This window comes from Nerophis ophidion, linkage group LG24 (assembly GCF_033978795.1).
Source record: "Nerophis ophidion isolate RoL-2023_Sa linkage group LG24, RoL_Noph_v1.0, whole genome shotgun sequence".
Classification (NCBI taxonomy): domain Eukaryota; kingdom Metazoa; phylum Chordata; class Actinopteri; order Syngnathiformes; family Syngnathidae; genus Nerophis; species Nerophis ophidion.
Genome location: NC_084634.1, coordinates 25,746,047 through 25,769,512, shown reverse-complemented (window position 1 = coordinate 25,769,512; position 23,466 = coordinate 25,746,047). Strand labels below are relative to the sequence as shown.

The following is a 23,466-nucleotide window of genomic DNA, read 5'->3' as shown; positions in this document are numbered from 1 at the left end:
GACCGTGACCTTCGATCCCTCAGACGGCACTGTATCAAAAATCGACATCAATCTCTAAAGTATATCACCACATGGGCTCATGAACACTTCAGAAAACCACTGTCACTACATACAGTTCGTCGCTACATCTGTAAGTGCAAGTTAAAGCTCTACTATGCAAAGCGAAAGACATTTATCAACAACATCCAGAAACGCCGCCGGCTTCTCTGAGCCCGAGATCATCTAAGATGGACTGATGCAAAGTGGAAAAGTGTTCTGTGGTCTGACGAGTCCACATTTCAAATTGTTTTTGGAAATTAATTCGACATCGTGTCATCCAGACCAAAGGGGAAACGAACCATCCAGACTCTTATCGACGCAAAGTTCAAAAGCCAGCGTCTGTGATGGTATGGGGGTGCATTAGCGCCCAAGGCATGGGTAACTTACACATCTGTGAAGGCACCATTAATGCTGAAAGGTACATACATGTTCTGGAACAACATATGCTGCCATCTAAGCGCCGTCTTTTTCATGGACGCTCCTGCTTATTTCAGCAAGACAATGCCAAGCCAGATTCAGCACATGTTACAACAGCGTTGCTTCGTAAAAAAGAGTGCGGGTACTTTCCTGGCCCGCCTGCAGTCCAGACCTGTCTCCCATCCAAAATGTGTGGCGCATTATGAAGCGTAAAATACGACAACAGAGACCCTGGACTGTTGAACAACTGAAACTCTCCATAAAACAAGAATAGGAAAGAATTCCACTTTCAAAGCTTCAACAATTAGTTTCCTCAGTTCCCAAACGTTTATTTAGTGTTGTTAAAAGTAAAGGTGATGTAATACAGTGGTGAACATGCCCTTTCCCAACTACTTTGGCACGTGTTGCAGCCATGAAATTATAAGTTAATTATTATTTGCACAAAAATATAAAGTTTATGAGTTTGAACATCAAATATCTTGTCTTTGTAGTGCATTCATTTGAATATGGGTTGAAAAGGATTTGCAAATCATTTTATTCCGTTTATATTTACATCCAACACAATTTCCCAACTCATATGGAAAAGGGGTTTGTACACTGAACAGCAATGACATGCGTCTGTTCCTGTTCCTAATATTCTATTCCTCACATAAACAAAAATGCACACCCTTGCAAACTGCAACTACAGTAATGAATATTTTCGTTCAGATAACTTTCTGAAGGAGTAAATCAAAACAGCATTTTTTTTGTTCTGCTTTGTATGTTAACAGATTAATCTGTTAACATGCAATTGTGTCGGTGTACCCAATGCTGTGCCCCACTGTGTGCAAAATGAAAAATAAGTAATCTGTTAGAGAAGGAAGTTAGGTCAATTTTTTACTTGAAAAAGTTAGGCAATGTCTGTTATTCCCTTAAAGAAATGTTTTGTTTTTTCACTTATCCCATGTTATTTATTTTTGCCTTGACTAAAATCAATCCAATCCAATTCACTTTATTTATATAGCACATTTAAACAAAAATGCGTCCAAAGTGCTGCACAAAAATATTAAAAACAAGATTCAAATACAACTTGTAATATTAATTAAAATAGATTATAATCATTTTATATATGGAGGGTTTTTTTAATTCTCAGTAATATTGTATCAGATATTTTTATGCTTGTCTTTAAGCAGAACATTGCAAGAGTGAACACTTATTAAAATACTATAGTAAAAAAATCCCTAAAATCATTATGATTATTTCACTGTAAGTATACTTCCATGATTAACACTACTAATATTTTTTTTGCCACAGTTAATTTTCCTTCGGTTACATGTATAATCTATACAAGACAATGAAAGCTTGTGTGTTTACTTAAAGAATCTTTATTAAATATTAAAACTGTCACTATTTACCTTATGCTTTTTCTTTATTCTTTATGGAGTGCGCCGCACCCGGGAACATGAATACAAAACAATACGTTGTGCTTGTGGTACCTGCAGCAGCACCGTTTGAGAATAGCTAATAATATCTCCAATAAAAGTTCATACGATGACGTCAGGTGAGATTTTCACTCAAGACAAAAAGTTATCAAGAAGCCTGACTTGGATGAGTGAATTAGACACCTGCAGAATAAACGTGCCCGTGCACAGAATTGGAAAATTGCAGTTATGCAGTTGTGGGCTGCTGTGTTACGACAGTGATGTGTGTTGCCGTAAAGCGTTTTTCCCGCGATGTGGAGCGTTGATGACGCAGCGCAGTTCACGTGGTTCCACCTTGAGCCCTCCTTCCATGTCCGTGCGTCCTTGGACATAACAGGAATTTCATGTAAGTAGTACCATTTTTATCATCTTCATGTCATGTGTTTTACAACCGTGTTTGTTTGTGTAAAACATAAGAATAATATACAGGCTAATTGACTGCATTGTTTGCTAGCTAACCACACCTGGTTGGTACTGTCACGCCAAATTTCTTCTCCTTACAACCCCCCCCCTTTTTACTTCCGGGGTCATGATTAATACAGACGTTTTGTTAACGCTATATTATAAAAATATAACGCTATATTATAAAAATACAGACGTTTTGTTAACGCTGTATTAAAAAAAATTGAAAAACAATTTACAACACAAGCTATGGGATGACATAAGAGGAAACGTGACCCCGGAAGTAAATGCGTAATCCCATATTTTGTGTTTGTAAATTGTTTTTAATTTTTTTTATAATATAGCGTTAACAAAACGTCTTTATTTTTATAATATAGCGTTATATTTATATAATATAGCGTTATATTTATATAATATAGCGTTAACAAAACGTCTGTATTAATCCTGACCCCGGAAGTAAATGGGGGAGGGGAGGGAAGAAATTTGGCTGACAGCACAAGTACATTCCTCTTAGTCTAATTTAATCATTTCTGGAAGTTTCAGAATCCTTACTCTATAATATAAAATACATAAATTAAATCATAATTTGTTATGGATAGTGGATTAAAGAGTGCACTTTATTTTCTAAATCTGCCTGGCGGCAAGATAAGAGGGGAATCAGGCTGTCTGGACATGTCTGCTAATGTTAGCTCAGCCATGTCTATTATGGTGGACATGTCCACACTGACATCTTTTTTTTCTTTCGTTTTTTTGGTTAAAGTACAACAAATTATGTGGGGTTAGCTTCAGGAATCATCCCGTCCAAATTAAACTGACTTCAAATCAAAGATGTCCGATAATAACGAACGTCCGATGTCATCGGCCGATAAATGCTTTAAAATGTGATACCGGAAATTATCGGTATCAGTTTTAAAAAGTAAAATTTATGACTTTTAAAAACAGTGCTGTATGGCGTGGTACATGGACGTAGGGAGAAGTACAGAGCATCAATAAACCTTAAAGGCACTTTTATTGATTGATTGACTAAAACTTTTATTAGTAGATTGCACAGTTCAGTACATATTTCGTACAATTCACCACTAAATGGTAATACCCGAATAAGTTTTTCAACTAGTTTAAATCGGGGTCTACGTTAATCAATTCATGCCTTTGCGTGCCGGGTCAATCACATATCTATGGCTTTTCACACATACAAGTGATTGCAAGGCATACTTGGTCAACAGCCATACAGGTCACACTGAGGGTGGCCTCATAAACGACTTTAACACTGTTACAAATATGCGCCACACTGTGAACCCACACCGAATCAGAATGACAAACACATTTCAGGAGAACATCCGCACCGTAACACAACACAAACACAACAGAACAAATACCCAGATCCCTTGCAGCACTAACTCTTCCGGTAAGCTACAATATACACCCCCGCTACCCCCTTACCCCCACCTCAGCCCCGCCCACCTCAACGTCCTCATGCTCTCTCAGGGAGCGCATGTCCCAAATTTCCAGCTGCTGTTTTTGAGGCCTGTTTAAAAAAAATTATGTACTTTGTGACTTCAATAATAAATATGGCAGTGCCATGTTGGCATTTTTTTTCCCATAACTTGAGTAGATTTATTTTGGAAAACCTTGTTACAGTGTTTAACGCATCTAGCGGGGCATCACAACAAAATTAGGCATAATAATGTGTTAATTCCATTACTGTATATATCAGTATCGGTTGATATCGGAATTGGTAATTAAGAGTTGGACAATATCGGGATATCGGCGCAAAAGCCATTATCGGACATCTCTACTCCAAACAATGTAGTGTACAGAGACCATTGTTTATTGCTTTTAATTGGTTCTGGGCCTAATCCAGGTAAATTAATTCCTGCTAAGTAGGAATTAATAATTGGAAGTCTAACATTTGCATAGCTGGAGCAATAAAAAGCCTGTTTAGAACGTTTAATACAAGTTTTAACATAAGAGCGCCATTGTCATTAAACACCCGCATGGTCAGCTTTACTATGTGGCGGGCCGTGCGTTTCCCAGCTAGGCCTTCAGTAAACTCCGACCATACTTGCCAACCCTCCCGATTTTCCCTGTAGACTTCCGACTTTCAGTGCTCCTCCCGAAAATCTCCCGGGGCAACCATTCTCCCGAATTTCTCCCGATTTCCACCCAGACAACAATATTGGGGGCGTGCCTTAAAGGCACTCCCTTTAGCGTCCTCTACAACCTGTCGTCTCGTCCGCTTTTCCTCCATACAAACAGCGTGTTGGCCTAGTCACACAATGTGTGCGGCGTTTACACACACTTAAGTGAATGCAAGGCATACTTGATTAACAGCTATTCAGGTCACACTGGGGGTGACTGTATAAACAACTTTAACACTGTTACAAATATGCGCCACACTGTGAACCCACACCAAACAAGAATGACTAACACTTTTCGGGAGAAGAACCGCACCGTAACACAACATAAACACAACCGAACAAATACCCAGAACCCCTTGCAGCACTAACTCTTCCAGGACGCTACAATATCTACAATATACACCCTCCGCTACCAACAAACCAAAGAGAATATGAATAATTATTAATATTTAGGCAAAGTGAATAAAAAAAAAGTTTTATCTTTAGTTATGATCATGATTTCTGCTTATGTTAGGCCAGCAGAGAAGGCCTTGCTGGCCCTGACGGCACACTACTGCTTTTACAATATTTAACCCATCCATTCATTTTTCTACCGCTTATCCCTCTCCAGGTTGGGAAGGTGCTGGAGCCTATCCCAGCTGCATGTGGGCGGAAGGCGGTGTACACCCTGGACAAGTCTCCACCTCATCGCACCGCAGACACCGATACACAACCCCCAATATACTAATTGCTTGTATTTCGTCACGTGAGTTCGTCTTGTAAGTGAAAAAAATGGTGGTCAACCAAGCCAAGATGGCATGTTGTGCAGCCAGCAGCGCGCAAACTGTTGGAGTACGCAAAGGGGCCTAGATCTTCCTGCAAAAAGAAGATGCAAGCTAAAAAATCTAACTATACAGTGGAATAGATCCCTATACTTTATCAAAAAACAATTTGTCGAGTGATCTCAAGGTTTATCCGTCTGTCGCGTTCCAAGACACGTCAAAGGCCATTCTACACAACAAAACAGATGGAAACTTGTTGTTGCATGCGCTGTTTACGAGTACGCATGTTTTTCCGTCTTCATCAAAATATACCGATTAGGGCTCGGCGATATGGCTGAAAACTGTGTAACGATAAAAGTTTTTTATATTAATCAATATCAATAATTATTGTTATTTTTATGACTTATTCAGGCCTGCCAATAAATGCAATTTCCAATTGACCAAGGGTGCTATTTAGAGGTGGCAAAAGTATGCCGAAGCAAGAGAATATATTTTTTTAAATTTTTAAAATCATCTGCAACCTAAAAACTTGAATATATTGATAAAATGGATATATCTCCCAGGCCGAGTCTTCTTAATGTTTTACTCGATTATTTATTTCCATACAACGTATGCACATTTTATTTACAGAAGTGTTTTATTCAAGACAGAAGTTTTGAAATTTCCCTTTATTGATAATTATTTATTTGCGTGCAATGCTAAATTTTTATTTACAGAAGTATTTATTCAATACACAAGTATTGCTGGCCAGAAAGCTCTTAATTTATCATTTGTATTAAATGAAGTCTTTTAAAAAAGTAGGGAGGGGAAATCGTATATCCTTTTTTTTTTTTGGTAAATCAATCTGAGATTTTATTTTCAGGCCATATCGCCCTAACCTGACTCGCCAGACCCTTGTAGTTCGCCGAGTTCAACACAAGGCTCTGGGCTCGAAGGCATTGCAAACTCCTTCCAGATAGCAAAGAATAATGAACCAATCAGGATCGCTGGGTGTGATTTCATAGATGTGATGTATCGCAGAAGCAACTGTTTGATTCGAACAATGGCGGCACACAACCCTCGCTGCGTCGTGTGCGGACATTGATTCTGCAATTGCAACTGTTTTGTCGAATCTATCGAATATTGATTCTTTAAAAGATGAACAGATAACTGTTTTGAAGGCATTTATTGGTGGCAAGGATGTTTTGGCTCTTCTTTCAACCGGGTTTGGATTTCTAGTGTCACTCATCAGCGTCACAGGTTATTTCGATATGAGTGGTTGAAGTAGTACGTCATTCAAGATGACGGACAAGTGGTTTATCCAATCACATACAATGGTTTTTTATACATGGCCCTACCTTCTGGTAATGAACCAATCTGGATCGCCGGGCTGGATTTCATAGATGTGACGTATCGCCGAAGCAACTGTTTGATTCAAACAATAATGGCGGCACACAGCCCTCGCTGCTATTGCAACTGTTTTGTCGAATCTATCGAATGTTAATCCTTTAAAAGACTAGCGAAGCACTTTTCGCTCTGTTGTTAAAAATATGTCAGCTGTCCTGTTTTGGATTTTACAGTGTCGCTCTCATCAGCGTCACGGGTTGATTTCGATGTGAGTGGTTGAAGTAGTACATCTTTCAAGATAACTGATGTCGGACAAGTAGTTTATCCAATCACATACAATTATTTTTTTACAAGGCCTTACCTTCTGAAATAAATCTCCTATTGAGAACTCCTAGATCCTTGTGTGGAGCTCGGCAAACTACAAAGATCTGGCGAGAGTTAGGTTAATATCGCCCAAGCCTGCTCATTTACCAACTATAATTACTGATATAGATCGCTCTCAAAAGTTCACAAATGCTGTTACTGTGCAGAAGTAAATGTGTAGGAACATAAATGAATGTTGAAGACTGACAAACACTTATCGTGCGTAAAATGAACACGGCAAATATCTGTGACTTGTGGACGACAGACCAGACAGTAGATGATAAAGAATAATTATTACTAATAGTACTTATAATTAAAGGCCTACTGAAATGAGATTTCCTTATTTAAACGGAAATATCAGGTCCATTCTATGTGTCATACTTGATCATTTCGCGATATTGCCATATTTTTGCTGAAAGGATTTAGTAGAGAACATCGACGATAAAGTTCACAACTTTTGGTCGCTAATAGAAAAGCCCTGCCTTTACCGGAAGTATGTGCGCTTGACGTCACGAGTTGCAGGGCTCCACACATTTTTGCATTGTTTTTAATGGGAGCCACCAGCAGTGAGAGCTATTCGGACCGAGAAAATGACAATTTCCCCATTAATTTGAGCGAGGATAAAAGATTCGTGTTTGAGGATATTGATAGCGAAAGAATAGAAAAAAAAAAAATCAAGTTAAAAAAAAAAAAAAAAGACGATTGCATTGGGACGGATTCAGATGTTTTTAGACACATTTACTAGGATAATTCTGGGAAATCCCTTATCGTTCTATTGTGTTGCTAGGGTTTTAGTGAGTTAAATAGTACCTGATAGTCGGAGGGGTGTGTCCACGGGTGTCTTGAGGCCAATGTCTGAGGCAAGTCGACAGCAGCTGTATGGACGGCGCAAGCCCAGCTGATCTCCGGTAAGAGGTGATTTTTTTACCACAATTTTCTCACCGAAAACTGCTGGTTGACATTTGGTCGGGATCCATGTTTGCTTGACCGCTCTGATCCATAGTAAAGTTTCACCTCAGGGAATTTTAAACAAGGAATCACTGTGTGTTTGTGTGGCTAAAGGCTAAAGCTTCCCAACTCCATCTTTCTACTTTGACTTCTCCAATATTAATTGAACAAATTGCACAAGATTCAGCAACACAGATGTCCCAAAAACTGTACAATTATGCCTTTAAAGCAGACGACTTATAGCTGTGTGTGTGCGCAGCGCTCATACTTCTTAAAAACACGTGACGTGTTGCGGTTAAAGCAGACGACTTTTAGCCGCGAGTCGTGTAGCGAAAATATTTCCTGACAGTCCGTGACATCACTCGCACGCGTCATCATCCCGCGACATTTTCAACAGGACACTTCGCGGGAAATTTAAAATTGCTATTTGGTAAACTAAACTGGCAGTATTGGCATGTGTTGCAATGTTAATATTCCACTATTGATGTATAAACTATCAGACTGCGTGGTCGGTAGTTTGTGGGTTTCAGTAGGCCTTTAATCAAAACATTATGAGAATTTGACTAATATCTGAATATGTGATTTTCCTTGCTTGTGGATTTTTGCTGCTTGTGACTACTTTTGGTCTGCTTGGCAGAGGTGGGAATCCGGGCACCTTACGATTCCATTAAAAATAGAGTATTTATGCGTCTTTAATTTATGTACTTGATGCACTTTTACATTTTTTTTTTCGATTCACCAAATAAGTGTTTACCACTTGCAACGTTAAAAAAAACAACATTCATCTGGAATTGAAAAGACAGTTAAAATAATTCCCACGTGCTAAATTACTGAAAATCTGTGTAAAACTAAACCATAATTGCCTGTTAGTAAAAAAGCTGCTTGGATTTTTTGATGAGGTGGCTCGCTGAAGTCAGCCAAATTTGAGAACGTTCTGCAATACTTTATTTACAATAAATAAATAGATTGATTATTGATGTTTACTAATCATTCTATAATCGTCCATGTTGCGATGCATCTAAAAATCCGTTGTTTCCCCCGCCTCTACTGCTTGGTATGAAATGAGTACAATAAAGTAATTTTCCAATTGTTGCAATCATGTGCCTTTTGAGGTTTATGTTTCAAGGAACACTTAAAACATTGATAATAAATTCATAAAATCACAAGTCGCTTTAATGTTATTCGAAAACAATAGCATCGCAATTTTGCCGTAACTTTTTTAAAAAGTTGTCGCAAATCACAGGAATTTTAAACCACCAAAAAAGCCTGCTAAATCCTGAAGGGACTGAAAATTAGTGAACATTTTACACTTACTGCAGTGCGTTTTTTCAGGGCTGCTGGATAGTACTGCTGAATTGAGATTATTGATGTTACCATCTTTTTCAGAGAGGAACTTGACAACATAACAGCAGGAGTAAACCACGATACTTAAATTTTACAGACTATAGTTGGAGAAGATGTTCAGGACAAAAAAACATATAACTTAAAAATGTACCAACATTTGTTGATTACATTGGATTTGATTGATAGCATTATTTCAATTATAGTTTTGAAAAATCGTTATTTTGTTGCATCCTTTTTCTACTCTTTATCCTGTTAGGCTTGCAGGGAGATGGAGCCTATCCCAGCTGACTTCAGGTGAAAGGCAGGGTCCACTCTGGACTGTTACCAGTCCTTCACAGGACACACAGACAGAGATGGGTAGTAACACGCTACATTTACTCCGCTACATCTACTTGAGTAACTTTTGGGATACATTTTTCTTCCAATAGTAGTTTTAATGCAACATACTTTTACTTGAGTATATTTATAGAGAAGAAACGCTCCATTTATCTACTTTCAGTTCGCTACTGATTTTTATCGATTTGTCAATGCACGCTTTATTTTGGTTTGTCAGACAGACCTTCAAAGTAGGATCTTATCACATGCCTGCGTTTCACCAATCAAATGCAGTCACTGGTGACGTTTGACTCCGTTTCACCAATCAAACAGAGCCAGGTGGTCAAATGATTAACTGCACACTTTTTAAACATTTTTTTTATAAACCTTTATTTATAAATTTCAACATTTGCAAACAGTAGAAAATAATAATCAAAGTAAGTACAAAACAGTATAAAAAACGTACAAACCAGCACCAGGGGGTTGTAAATTCAAAGTAACTAAAATAGAATGCAAAAAAGATATATAAAAATAAATAAACAAAGTGCAAAGCCATAAGCTCACTCAATCTCAGTAAATAACTTAAATTTGGAACACAGCATCATCGTTTTCATAGCTTTTTAGTTGTTAGAGGTAGAGTGTTTTAATGTAGAGTTCTAAACCTTTTTTAAAGGCAAAAAAACAGGTCGGGTATTGAGAAACTTACATTCATGAATATAAAACTTAGCCAATAGTATCATGAGGTTGCAAAGGTAAAATTCATTTTCACATTTTTTTTAATACAGTGTAAAACCAAATATATATTATTTAATACATATTATTGTTTTAGTTGCTTAAGAGATATTGCTGGCTCTGAATTTGTTCATTGCTATTTTTATGTTTTTGTACATAACTTGTTGCCGTCATCATTAAACAAACAGGTTACTCAGTACTTGTAGTTTTTTCTCAACATACTTTTTACTTTTACTCAGGTAAATACTTGGGTGACTACTCCTTACTTTTACTTGAGTAATACATATCTAAAGTAACAGTACTCTTACTTGAGTACAATTTCTGGCTACTCTACCCACCTCTGCACACAGATAAGTAAGCATCCAAACTGAGGACCTTTGAGTCAGCTTGGACACGGTTCAGGTCACCATGACCGTGCAAAGAATAAACCATTGAGAATACATTAATGTATTTTATTGCTTTTTATAGGAACATGTTGAAAGTAGACCAGACGTCATCTGCTGCTTGATAAAGTACCTTGGGGAGCCAACTACTGAATGAAAGAACACTTACCAGGTAGAATTATACTCTATTATAATGGCCCTTTTTTCATTTTATTGTACAAAACAGTACAGCAACAATTAATTAGCAACATTAGTCATAGCTACCCAAAAATTCAGCCTGTTTGTGAAATGAAGTGAATTATATTTATATAGCCCTTTTTCTCTAGTGACTCAAAGCGCTTTACATAGTGAAACCCAATATCTAAGTTACATTTAGACCAGTGTGGGTGGCACTGGGAGCAGGTGGGTAAAGTGTCTTGCCCAAGGACACAATGGCAGTGACTAGGATGGCGGAAGCGGGGATCGAACCTGCGACCCTCAAGTTGCTGGCACGGCCGAGCTGTACCGCCCTAGCTAGGCCACCTCCACCAATGTTAGGTCTAGCTTGTGCAAGTACAAATCAATGCATGATGAGCAGATTATTTTGGGGTTACATCATCTATCGGTCCATTCCTCCTCCCCAATGGTTATCATAGTAGACCTTTTTAAAGTAAATGTTTTTAAACAATCTAACTAAATGGAGATGCGCAGCCCTAAAGTTAACTAACTTTGCATCTACTCTGATGTATTTAGGAAATTAAAATAAATGTGTTAATTAATTATATTCATGTATTTACAGGATGTCATCACTGAATCGCTCCAAGAAGAATATTCTGCATTCAGTGGCAGGACATCAGCCATTAGCCTTCACTCTGCTACTTGGAGACATCACAATAGTGTTGGTATTTTCTTATCTTTGTGTCAGGATGGCATTGGTGCCTTTCTGACATCACATGTGAGACTGTTTGAGTGATTGATTGATTGAGTGATACTTTTATTAGTAGATTGTGTCTACTATGTGTCATACTTGATCATTTCGCGATATTGTCAGTACATATTCCGCACAATTGACCACTAAATGGTAACACCCGAATAAGTTTTTCAACTTGTTTAAGTCAGGGTCCACGTTAATCAATTCATGGTGTGCTGGCTGTGGTTAGAGAAGACCTTCAAGTGTCCATCTCCTTTTTTGAGTGGAAACAGCAGGTAGACCTTCTCTACGCTGAGCTTCATTAAGCTGCACATGCACTTAACCTTACATTTACTCCATTGATGAATGTTAGTTTTTTTTCTCAATAACTTTGGAGGTTCGGATAAATTGAAATATCAACATCATACGGCGGAAGAAAGACTCCATATTTATATGTTGGAGTGATATTTACTTCCACAGCTGCTGCTTAATATGACGTCCATGCTCATGGTTGGATGTAATTTTGAACTTAGAACAAAAACAAGGGTGACGTCAAATTAGAGCTGCGGGATTTACCGGTATTTTAAAAAGCCATACGTATTTGGGACAGTATCGCTATACCTTTATATAATAATTTCATGCTACGTTACAGCGTGAAATTAATAACTAATACGCTGAAACACAACTAACATTAACACGCTAACAATTAACAAGTGTCACATAATCAATTACCGTTTTTTTCGAATTATAATTCACTCCGGAGTATAGGTCGCACCGGCCGAAAATGCATAATAAGGAAGGGAAAAAAACGTTTATACATCGCACTGGAGTATAAGTCCCATTTTTGGGGAAAATGTATTTGATAAAATCCAACACCAAGAATAGACATTTGAAAGGCAATTTAAAGTAAATAAAGAATAGTGAACAACAGGCTAAATAATTGTACATTATATGATGCATTAATAACCACCTGAGAACGTGCCTGGTATGTTAACGTAAAAAATTATGGTAAGACTCATTCAAATAACTTTCACATATAGAAGTTAAAGGCCTACTGAAATGAGATTTTCTTATTCAAACGGGGCTTACAGGTCCATTCTATGTGTCATACTTGATCATTTCGCGATATTGCCATATTTTTGCTGAAAGGATTTAGTAGAGAACATCAACGATAAAGTTTGTAACTTTTGGTCGCTAATAAAAAAGCCTTGCTTGTACCGGAAGTAGCAGACGATGTGCGCGTGACGTCACGGTAGGACTGGGCGATATTGGCTTTTATTAATATCGCAATATTTTTATGCCATATCGCGATATACGATATATATTACGATATTTTGCCTTGGCCTTGAATGAACACTTGATGCATATAATCACAGCAGTTTGATGATTCTATGTGTCTACATTAAAACATTCTTCTTAATGCTGCATTAATATATGCTCATTTTAAACTTTCATGCTGAGAGCGAAATCACAACTAAGTCAATTGACCAAAACTGTATTTATTAAATACTTTTCATTCTCTCACGAGTGACTTTTTAAATGAAAGAACAAATTGATAGTGTTGCTACCTTTTTGTAGTAACACTTCTGCTGCATACTTTGCATTGATTGATTGATACTTTTATTAGTAGATTGCGCAGTAGAGTACATATTCCGTACAATTAACCACTAAATGGTAACACTCGAATAAGTTTTTCAACTTATTTAAGTCGGGGTCCACCTTAATCAATTCGTGGTACAAATATATACTATCAGCATAATACAGTCATCACTCAGGTTAATCATCATAGTACATACAGTACATTGAACAGCATATTGTTGTTGTCTGCTGAATATCTTCCCACTTGAAGCCAAACCACCGCCAGATGATGGACCCCCTGCTCTTTATGTTGGGCATTTATTGTTCTTCCTCCATTTGTGATAAGTTTCGCACCATCTCTCTCTTGTATTGTCACAAGCTCCGCTCGCTCGACCTGGCTAAGCTAACGTTAGCCATGCTGCTACCTCTCTAATCGGCAAGAGCCATGATGCTAGACTCGCGAGAGTATGTGACGTATGTAAGAAAGCGTGCTTGTTTTCATTATCTGTAAGAATGAGAGACGAGAAGGAGTGAGAAACGCCAGTAATGTAATGCTTGCAGCGTAAAGCAACGGTGTGAGAACACATAATCGAATATTACGATATAGTCATTTTCTATATCGCACATAGACAAACCTACGATATATACGATACATTGCCCAGCCCTACTTTAAGATGTGTTTGTGGATATTTAGTCAATATAATGCGCCATTATCTTTTGTCTTTTTGAAAATAGATGACATCCATGCAATAATAGTAAGGTGGAAGAAGTGAAAAGGAGAACTCTTCATTGATATGTGTATCAATTCTGCTTGACATTTCTTTCTTTTTTACTTTGGATCATTGTTTCAGTTCTCTACGTGACTACACACTTGTCTCAAACACTGACACTTATGTTGATGTTTCATCACATTTTAATCCCCATGAAATGATCTTGTAATACTTCATCATGAGAAGAACGTGACAATTATGGGAAAAAAGCACAAACATTAATGCTGTTTTGATTATTGTGTAAGCCTGCTTGGTTGCCTCTTCTTGTAGGTGGCAATGGATGAATGTTGACTGTTTCCATCTCCCAGGCATGCTAGTGTAGACTGTGTGTGTGTGTGTGTGTGTGTGTGTGTGTGTGTGTGTGTGTGTGTGTGTGTGTGTGTGTGTGTGTGTGTGTGTGGCATTGGCCGCCGTTTTGTGTGTACAAGTTTCAACGTGATTTAGTTCGGCTCAGTGTTAATACAGTAAGGCATTACTGGAATGTGAAGAGATTATTCTATCTGATTTGTATTTGTTATTATACTGTATGACCGTTATCATCCGCCCCTGATGTCATTACAGTCATTAAGATAATGTAGGACATATTTGGAATGCATTAAGTGTAAATTGCATGGATAATAGTTCTACATGTCCAAAGTTGAAAGGAGTAAGAAGTCCCAGTATACGTAGTTATCTATCAGCAATAAAGCGCTAATGTGTTGTATTTTTCTTTATGAAGCGTACATAAATGATTTAGCCACACTTATGTATTACCCCATAAAACAAGTTAATGGGCAAACAAGCCTCTATTTTTAGTTTGAATCATGCTGTGGCGCTCTTGTGTGTCCCTGCTTTATGTAGAAATGTGTGCCAAGCAAATCAGACTGATAGCCTGTGACACAAAGCCATTATAGCCACAGGAAATGTCCCATTCCTTTTTGGCAAGTGATGCATCACATATTTGTTTACGGGATGCAAGTAAAGAACAAACAAATTGAGTGAAATTAATGGAACTTTGTCGTCCGTGTTTGTGTAGGGACACAGCGGGCCAGGAACGGTTCCACACCATCACCACTTCCTACTACAGAGGCGCCATGGGCATCATGCTGGTCTATGACATCACCAACGCCGAAATCTTTGAAAACATCAGCAAGTGGCTGCGCAACATTGGTGAAGTGAGACTCAAACACACAAACATATACCATAACACCCAATAAAAGAGATGTATCAAAACACCTACCTAATATAGATTGTCACAGAAGAATAGGGCTGCGCCATATAAATTATATCAATTTGGCCAACGATAAAGCTTTTAATACTATCATTTTATCGTCATAATGCATGTCGACACCATTTAGCTGTGCCCCGCAAATTTGACCACAACAGGCGAACGAGTGTAATGTCCTCGCTAGCGGTTAACATCTCTCAATAGTGCAAAGCCACATCTAAGTCAGCAATCCTCAACTCTATGGCGGCAAATAACGTTTCTTAAAAGTCTTACTATCACTGGAGGACGAGAGATGGCTAATCAATCTACACTACACTGTAGGAGGATGAACTAACCGGTAATTTTGAGCTGTTGAATGTAAACAGAGGTGGGTCAATTGATACAACTATCGACAGTAACGTTACCAAGTATAGTATCAGCAGATGGTGGATACGACAGTAATTCAGGGTTTTCCCCACATGTACCGTATTTTTCGGAATATAAGTCAGTTTTTTTCATAGTTTGGCCGGGGGTGCGACGTATACTCCGGAGTGACTTATGTGTGAAATTATTAACACATTACTGTAAAATATCAAATATTATTTATCTCATTCACGTATGAGACTAGCCGGATGTCAGCAATCGTCACACACACACGTTAAACAATGAAAATTTGGCGGACGCGGGTCATGGCAGAAATGCATTTTGGGAAAAGACGATGCTCCAGCAATCGTCACACACGTCAACCAATGAAAATTCGACAGAGGCGGGTCATGGCAGAAGTGCATTGTTGGAAAGAAGACGCTACCTGCTACGGTACATTGGCGGTAACTTATAAAAACAAACGGCTGAACAAAAATGGCACCGAAAAGGAAAGCATATACTGCAGGTTACAAGCTGGAAGTAGTGAAATACGCACCAGGAAACGGCAATCGAGCAGCAGAAAGAAAGTTTGGAGTAGTAAGGGACTGGCGAAAAGCAGAGACTACTATTACTGAAATGAAGAAAACTAAAAAAGCTAATTGCGGGCAAAAAGCTAGGTGGCCACAGCTCGAGGAACGAATTCACAAATGGGTGCTTGAACAACGTGCTGCCGGGAGAAGCTTGTCAACCGTACGGTTGCGTCTCCACGCCCAGGTAGTTGCTAAGAAGATGAATTTAAAAGACTTTGCGGGAGGATCTTCTTGGTGTTACCGCTTTATGCAACGCAATCGCTTCTCTATCGGAGCAAGGACAACAATGTGCCAAAAACTGCCAGCTGACTTCCAATCCAAGGTAGACATTTTCCTCTAGTTCATTGAAAAGCATGAAAGTTCTCAGTTGGTTATTTATATGTCATATAATAGCCTGTTGTTCACTATTCTTTATTTATTTTAAATTGCCTTTCAAATGTCTGTTCTTGTTGGATTTTATCTAATAAATTTCCCCCAAAAATGCGACTTATACCAGTGCGACGTATATGTTTTTTTCCTTCTTTTTTATGCATTTTCGGCAGGTGCGATTTATACTATGGTGCGAATTGTACTCCGAAAAATACGGTAATTGATCGGGGTAACCCGCCACGGCAGAATAAAAGCCGCTGCACCTTTCAAAATCAGGTTTTTTTTTACATGAATACAAATTAAAGTAAAACATTGTATACATATTACCTATTAGTAGTGCACGATGGACTAGCGATGTAACAAACATTCAGAAAAAAGACCTTAATCACAGAAATAGCGCTGCCGAAACCAGAAGTTGTGATGATGTAAGCAATATGCACGTGATTGTCTGGAGCGGTGGCATGTCTACGAAGTGGAAGTACTGATATATCCAAAATATACTTGCGGACAGCGATCTACAAAATGTACCATGTGCAAATATTAAGAGGACAATTGCCGCTTTTTAAGGTGAGAAAATGCAGTTGAAGCAGCAACGCAAAGCAACTTTGACGCCAGTTTTGCTGCAGCTCTCGCTGTTTGTCACAGACATGCAGCGACAGAAGTAAATAGCCTCCAAACAGGAGTACAGTCTCCAATAACACCAGAAAAAGATGCTAGATTTTTTGCTAGTGATTTTTCCAAAGGAAAATATCACTAAAATGATTGGAGAAGTCTTTAGATATTTGAAAAATTCTCAACAAACTTCATTGTACAAAAAGCATCAAGAATTGACAAAATAGACCAAAACGATATGATGTACCGTAAGAAAAATACATATTTTAAAACTAATTACTAATACCACTGTTTTTTGCCTTTGAAAAATAAATCATCTCATATTTTGCTAATTATGTAATGTCATATGTTGGCAATCTGTGGGAAAGCCTTTTATTTTGATAAAAATTTTTATTCTCACAAAATCTTTTGTTGTTTTTGTTATCGATTACAAACTCTTAAAAGTCCCTGGACACAGGAGGACTTTAAGGGCAAAAACCAAAGGATTTAAATCTGACCCATCCATTCATCCATTTTCTACCGCTTCTCCCTTTCAGGGTTGTGGGGGGTGCTGGAGCCTATCTCAGTTGCATTCGGGCGGAAGACGGGCCAATAGTAGGACATACTTTAAATATTTAATTTAGATTATTACACCACCATTCTATGTTTTTATCTGATTCTGATTATAATTGTGATGAAAAATTAAATAAATCAATAATTTTAGAATTATTTTAATATCAGGATTGATACTAAAATAACATAGACCGATAATGCCCCTGTAACTATTGGGTATTGTATTAATACCCAATTTTTTTGAATTAACCAAACAACTGAAGAATACAGGCTGATTACATTTTAACAGAAGTGTAGATAGAAACATGTTACACTAAAAAGTAGCCAACTATTAACAGTAAATTAGCAAGTAGATTAATAATAGTTTTGACTAACTAATACAGAATGATTTAATGTTACATCGGCAGCCAAATTAGGAGCCTTTTTAACTCATTTTGAAATGATTGTGTTACCATTTAAATACCAAATAATATATTGTGATTTACTGTATATACAGTAGTTATCTCAGGAGGATGTGATATGTATCGGGATATAAATTTGAGGTCATGTCGTTCATCTCTGATGAGCACGGTAAGAGAATAATCTGTGACATCACAAAGTTTTAGAGGTCACCCTCATATACCAGGAATTAGCTTGCTATCTAACAGATGGACAATTCTCTTACAAACTGAAGTGGCCAAAGAAAAAGCTGCTTCTCACAGCAATAATACGCCAGAAAAAACAGCTAAGCTTGTTGATTGCTTAACTCATCAGCCATGTTTCCTGTAGTTGTGTAGTCCTCAGAAGGTTTATTTTGTGGTTCCTTGGAGCGAATATTGGACAGGGTGGGTGACGGAATCGCTTGGATCCCTCCTTCCCTGCTTCCAAGCCCCCCTTCTGCTACCACCAGTCTTGGGGATGTCACAACTTGCCTCTAGTGAACATTGTTAATATTTTAATGTTGCATATTAAAGGCCTACTGAAATGAAATTTTCTTATTTAAACGGGGATAACAGGTCCATTCTATGTGTCATACTTGATCATTTTGCGATATTGCCATATTTTTGCTGAAAAGATTTAATAGAGAATATCGACGATAAAGTTTGCAACTTTTGGTCGCTAATAAAAAAGCCTTGCCTGTACCGGAAGTAGCAGAGGATATACGCGTGACGTCACGGGTTGTGGAGCTCCTTACATCCTCACATTGTTTACAATCATGGCCACCAGCAGCGAGAGAGATTCGGACCGAGAAAGCGACGATTTCCCCAATAATTTGAGCTAGGATGAAAGATTCGTAGATGAGGAAAATGAGAGTGAAGGACTAGGGAGGGAAAAAAATAGACGAGGGCAGTGGGAGCGATTCAGATGTTATTAGACACATTTACTAGGATAATTCTGGAAAATCCCTTATCTGCTTATTGTGTTACTAGTGTTTTAGTGAGATTATATGGTCGTACTTGTACAACCTGAAGGTCAGCCCCGCACCTTTTTTCAGCACCAGTTGACGGGTGTTGGCAATGCCCATCTTTGCCCTTCGCAAGGGACCCTATTCGAAACACGATCTTTCGAAATGGTCGCTGCATAGTACACTGTACTTTGTGTGTGTGGTCCAATCCAACCACGTTCGCTTGACATCTCTGTTCCATAGTAAAGCCTGACAGACGATGACGTCACATGTTTGATGGCTCCTCACATATTCACATTGTTTTTAATGGGAGCCTCCAACAAAAAGTGATATTCGGACCGAGAAAACGACAATTTCTCCATTAATTTGAGCGAGGATAAAAGATTTGTGTTTGAGGATATTGATAGCGAAGGACTAGAAAAAAAAAAGGTTACAAAAAACCGCAATTGCATTGGGACAGATTCCGATGTTTTTAGACACATTTACTAGGTTAATTCTGGGAAATACCTTATCTTTCTATTGTGTTTCTAGTGTTTTAGTGAGTTTAATATTACCTGATAGTCGGAAGGGTGTCTCCACGGGTGTCTTGACGCGCAGTGTATCAGGGGAGTTGACTGCAGCTATGGACGGCACAAGCTCAGCTTTTCTCCGGTAAAAACTGACTTTGTAACCACAATTTTCTCACCGAAACCTGCTGGTTGACATGTGGTCGGGATCCATGTTCTCTTGACCGCGCTCTGATGCATAGGAAAGTTTCACCTCCAGGAATCTTAAACAAGGAATCACCGTGTGTTTGTGTGGCTAAAGGCTAAAGTTTCCCAACTCCATCATTCTACTGTGACTTCTCCAATATTAATTGAACAAATTGCAAAAGATTCAGCAACGCAGACGTCCAAAAAACTGTATAATTATGCCGTTAAAGCAGACGACTTATAGCTGTGTGTGTGCGCAGCGCTCATACTTCCTAAAAACCCGTGACGTCTTCCGTACGCGTCATCGTTACACAACGTTTCGAAGACGAAACTCCCGGGAAATTTAAAATTTTAATATAGTAAACTAAAAAGGCTGTATTAGCATGTGTTGCAATGTTAATATTTCATCATTGATATATAAACTATCAGACTGCGTGGTGGGTAGCAGTGGGTTTCAGTAGGCCTTTAAGTAAATGTAACATTGTTTTTCTTTTATTTTTTGCAGCATGCGAACGACGGAGGTTGAGAGAATGCTACTAGGCAACAAGTGTGACATGGAAGATAAGAGGGTTGTACCAAAAGCCAAGGGAGAGCAGGTAAGATGCTGACGCGGACCACACATTTTTATTACTTAGATGTGTGTTCTAAGTTTAAGTAAGACAACTAGTTATTGTTTTATTATCAGGCTACATTTGCAAGTGTAGTTTTTTTTACTGACGTGGACATGCTGCATCTGTGTTATGACACCATGCCTTAAAATCAACAAGACGTTTCTACACGCACTACACACTGTTTGTGTTTCCGCAATATGAGATGTGTCCTGGCTGTGTGTGTGTCCATAGGTTGCCGTGACAAACTGTTATTTAAAAGCAAACAGGGATTCTTGACTTTTGATAAGTCCTAGGACTGTTCTCATCTAACATAGTGATCGTTGCTTCTGGGGTCCAGTGATACCCGATCTCTTCGCCACACGGGAGATCACACATTTTTATTTTTAGACAGGGAGCCATTTTCACTGCCAGCAGCTTGTTCTTAGCCACTCTCCTGCTTCTTCCTCAGATTGCGAGAGAGCACGGCATTAGGTTTTTCGAGACAAGCGCCAAAGCTAACATCAACATCGAGAACGCTTTCCTCACATTAGCAGAAGACATCCTCAAAAAGGTGCGTGAACTTTGACCTTCTTCTTATATTTGAATCGCTGTTATGTTCAATTAATTTGTACCAAGTTTACTAATATTTCCTAAAATTACTTATTAATATTCCTCTTTGGTTTGTCTGGCTAATACAGTCACAATTAAAACATTTTATACAAGTCTAAAGGTACACACTGCCACGCCAAACACTAGATCTACTATACCACAGGAGCTGTTTTTAAGGATCATCTGCAAAAAATGCCAAAGATTTTCAATATGAAAAGGAGCATTCTGCTGTTTTTTGGAATCTGCTTCTATTATTAGGGAAATATTTGACGACATAAGATTTACATATGAAAGAAGCACTCTGCTGTTTTGGGGAATCTTGGCTGGTCAAAGATCTTCCATATAAAAAGAGAGAACTCTGCTGTTTTTGGGAATCTACACCTTTCAAATCTTTGACTGGCATTTTTTGCAAATGAGCCTAAAGCACCTCCTGTCTTACTGTAGATCTTTGACTAACGTTGTTTTGATGCAGATCCTGAAAAACAAAGCACAACCTGTGATGTAGAGCAGGTGTGGCTGTCCGTGACGCCACGCGTACACGCGTTATCATTCCGCGACGTTTTCAACAAGAAACTCGCGGGAAATTTAAAATTGCAATTTAATAAACTAAAAAGGCCATATTGGCATGTGTTGCAATGTTAATATTTCATCATTGATATATAAACTATCAGACTGCGTGGTCGGTAGTAGTGGGTTTCAGTAGGCCTTTAATGTGACAGTTGGATTACTGCAGGTTGGACAACATCCCCTGAAAATAATTGAAGCGTTTGAGGAATTGGCGCCACCTACTGGTCATATTTATTAGCACAATCCTGGGTTTAAAGCAAAAGTACAGAGTACATTTATTGGAGTCGATTTCTTTACATTTGATATTTTTGTTTTTTCCAGACGCCTGTAAAAGAGCCCAGCAGCAAAAATGTGGACATTAGAGGCGGGGGCGGAGTCACAGGCTGAAAGAGCAAGTGCTGCAGTTGAACGACTGGCAGCGACACACACATACAGAGAAAAACACACGTGCACACACAAACATCTCCCCTCTTTAACTGTCTGCCACCTTCTAACCGTCTCGTGACTCGTTGCACACTGACACTCTTTCTTCATCACAATAAAACCCCTTCATCTTAACCCCGCCCCCCATGTTTTTCCACTTTCCCTCAGCAGCAGTTTTATTTTGAAGGGAAGCGCTCGTGTTTCCTGTCATTTTTCTTTTAAGGATTATTAAAAAACAAAACAAAAAAAAGATGACAAGCTCATATGTTGAATATTTCCTAGTGGAGCCCCTTCCCACTCCTGCACCCCCACAGCGTCCATTAAGTCAAACTCCAGTCAAAAAGAAAAACAAAGAAAAAGTGCTTTTGTACACTTGGGGAGGTTTGTGTTATCTCAATGATTGCAATTTGTTACCAAGTGACAGCGCCGCGCTTTTAGCTCCTTTTGTATTTCGGGGTTTATTTTGTCCTGTGCCTTTATATGGAAGACAGGGGCGGGGGCTGTGGAGTGGGCGGAGCCACATCCACCCAATGAAATTACACTTTAACGGAAATCTTTATCAGTTTGCGCTGGAGTGCGGAGCCAAACCGACGCAGAAACGTTTGAATTTTTCCTCCAGCCAAGAGAACGGCAATGACATGTCCTGTTGGTTCTATTTTATTTCTACTTTCACTTTTCTTTTCTTTTTCTGTTTTTTCCTGCATGCAGATTTCTTTGGGTTGGCGACAGTTCTGTTACATGTGAGGTATGCCACTGGGTAACTTTGCGCGGGGGGTTCACAAGTTCTCTTTGGAAATTTAAACAATTTTGCAGATCCATTAAAACTTGTGTGCATGAGAGAATTCACAAAGGCTTGGAAAAGTGATGGGACGTTCGCAACCGAGTCGAGTCTTTAAAATAAGCTTAAGTCAACTCGTCTGTCTTCAATTGTGTGCATGAGAGAATTCACAAAGGCTTGGAAAAGTGATGGGACGTTCGCAAGCAAGTCGAGTCTTTAAAATAAGCTTGTTTAAGTCAACTCGTCTGTCTTCATTTGTATGCATGAGAGAATTTACAAAAGTGTGGTAAAGTGATGGGACGTTCGCAACCGAGTCGAGTCTTTAAAATAAGCTTAAGTCAACTTGTCTGTCTTCAATTGTGTGCATGAGAGAATTCACAAAGGCTTGGAAAAGTGATGGGATGTTCGCAAACGAGTTGAGTCTATAAAACGGGTTACCAACACGGTGCCCGCAGGCACCAGGTCGCCCGTAAGGACCAGATGAGTCGCCCGCTGGCCTGTTCTAAAAATAGCTGAAATAGCAGCACTTACTAGTGAGCTGCCTGTATTTTTGAAATTGTTTATTTACTAGCAAGCTGGTCTCGCTTTGCTCGACATTTGTAATTTTAAGAGGGACAAAACTCAAATAGAATTTGAAAATCCAAGAAATTATTTTAAAGACTTGATCTTCACTTGTTTAAATAAATGTTTATTTTTTTACTTTGCTTCTTATAACTTTCAGAAAGACAATTTTAGAGAAAAAGATACAACCTTAAAAATGATTTTAGGGGTTTTAAACACATATACCTTTTTACCTCTTCTTTCCTGACAATTTAAATCAATGTTCAATTTTTTGTTGTTGTTGTAAAGAATGATAAATACATTTTAATTTAATTCTTCATTTTAG

At 38.4% G+C, this 23,466-nt stretch overlaps 1 long non-coding RNA gene across 3 annotated transcripts; it reads left to right on the top strand.

The window, feature by feature from the left end:
• The first annotated feature begins 2,122 nt into the window (after positions 1 to 2,122).
• Positions 2,123 to 22,041, top strand: LOC133542600 (uncharacterized). Of its 3 annotated transcripts, none has more exons than XR_009804197.1 (8): positions 2,123 to 2,262; positions 5,067 to 5,201; positions 10,714 to 10,800; positions 11,407 to 11,505; positions 14,881 to 15,019; positions 20,119 to 20,209; positions 20,673 to 20,774; positions 21,701 to 22,041. It is a non-coding gene; the product is annotated as an uncharacterized LOC133542600 (long non-coding RNA). The 3 variants fall into 3 exon arrangements; XR_009804196.1 differs by having other exon boundaries at positions 5,067 to 5,214; positions 14,881 to 15,014; XR_009804195.1 differs by having other exon boundaries at positions 5,067 to 5,214.
• The last annotated feature ends 1,425 nt before the right edge of the window (positions 22,042 to 23,466 follow it).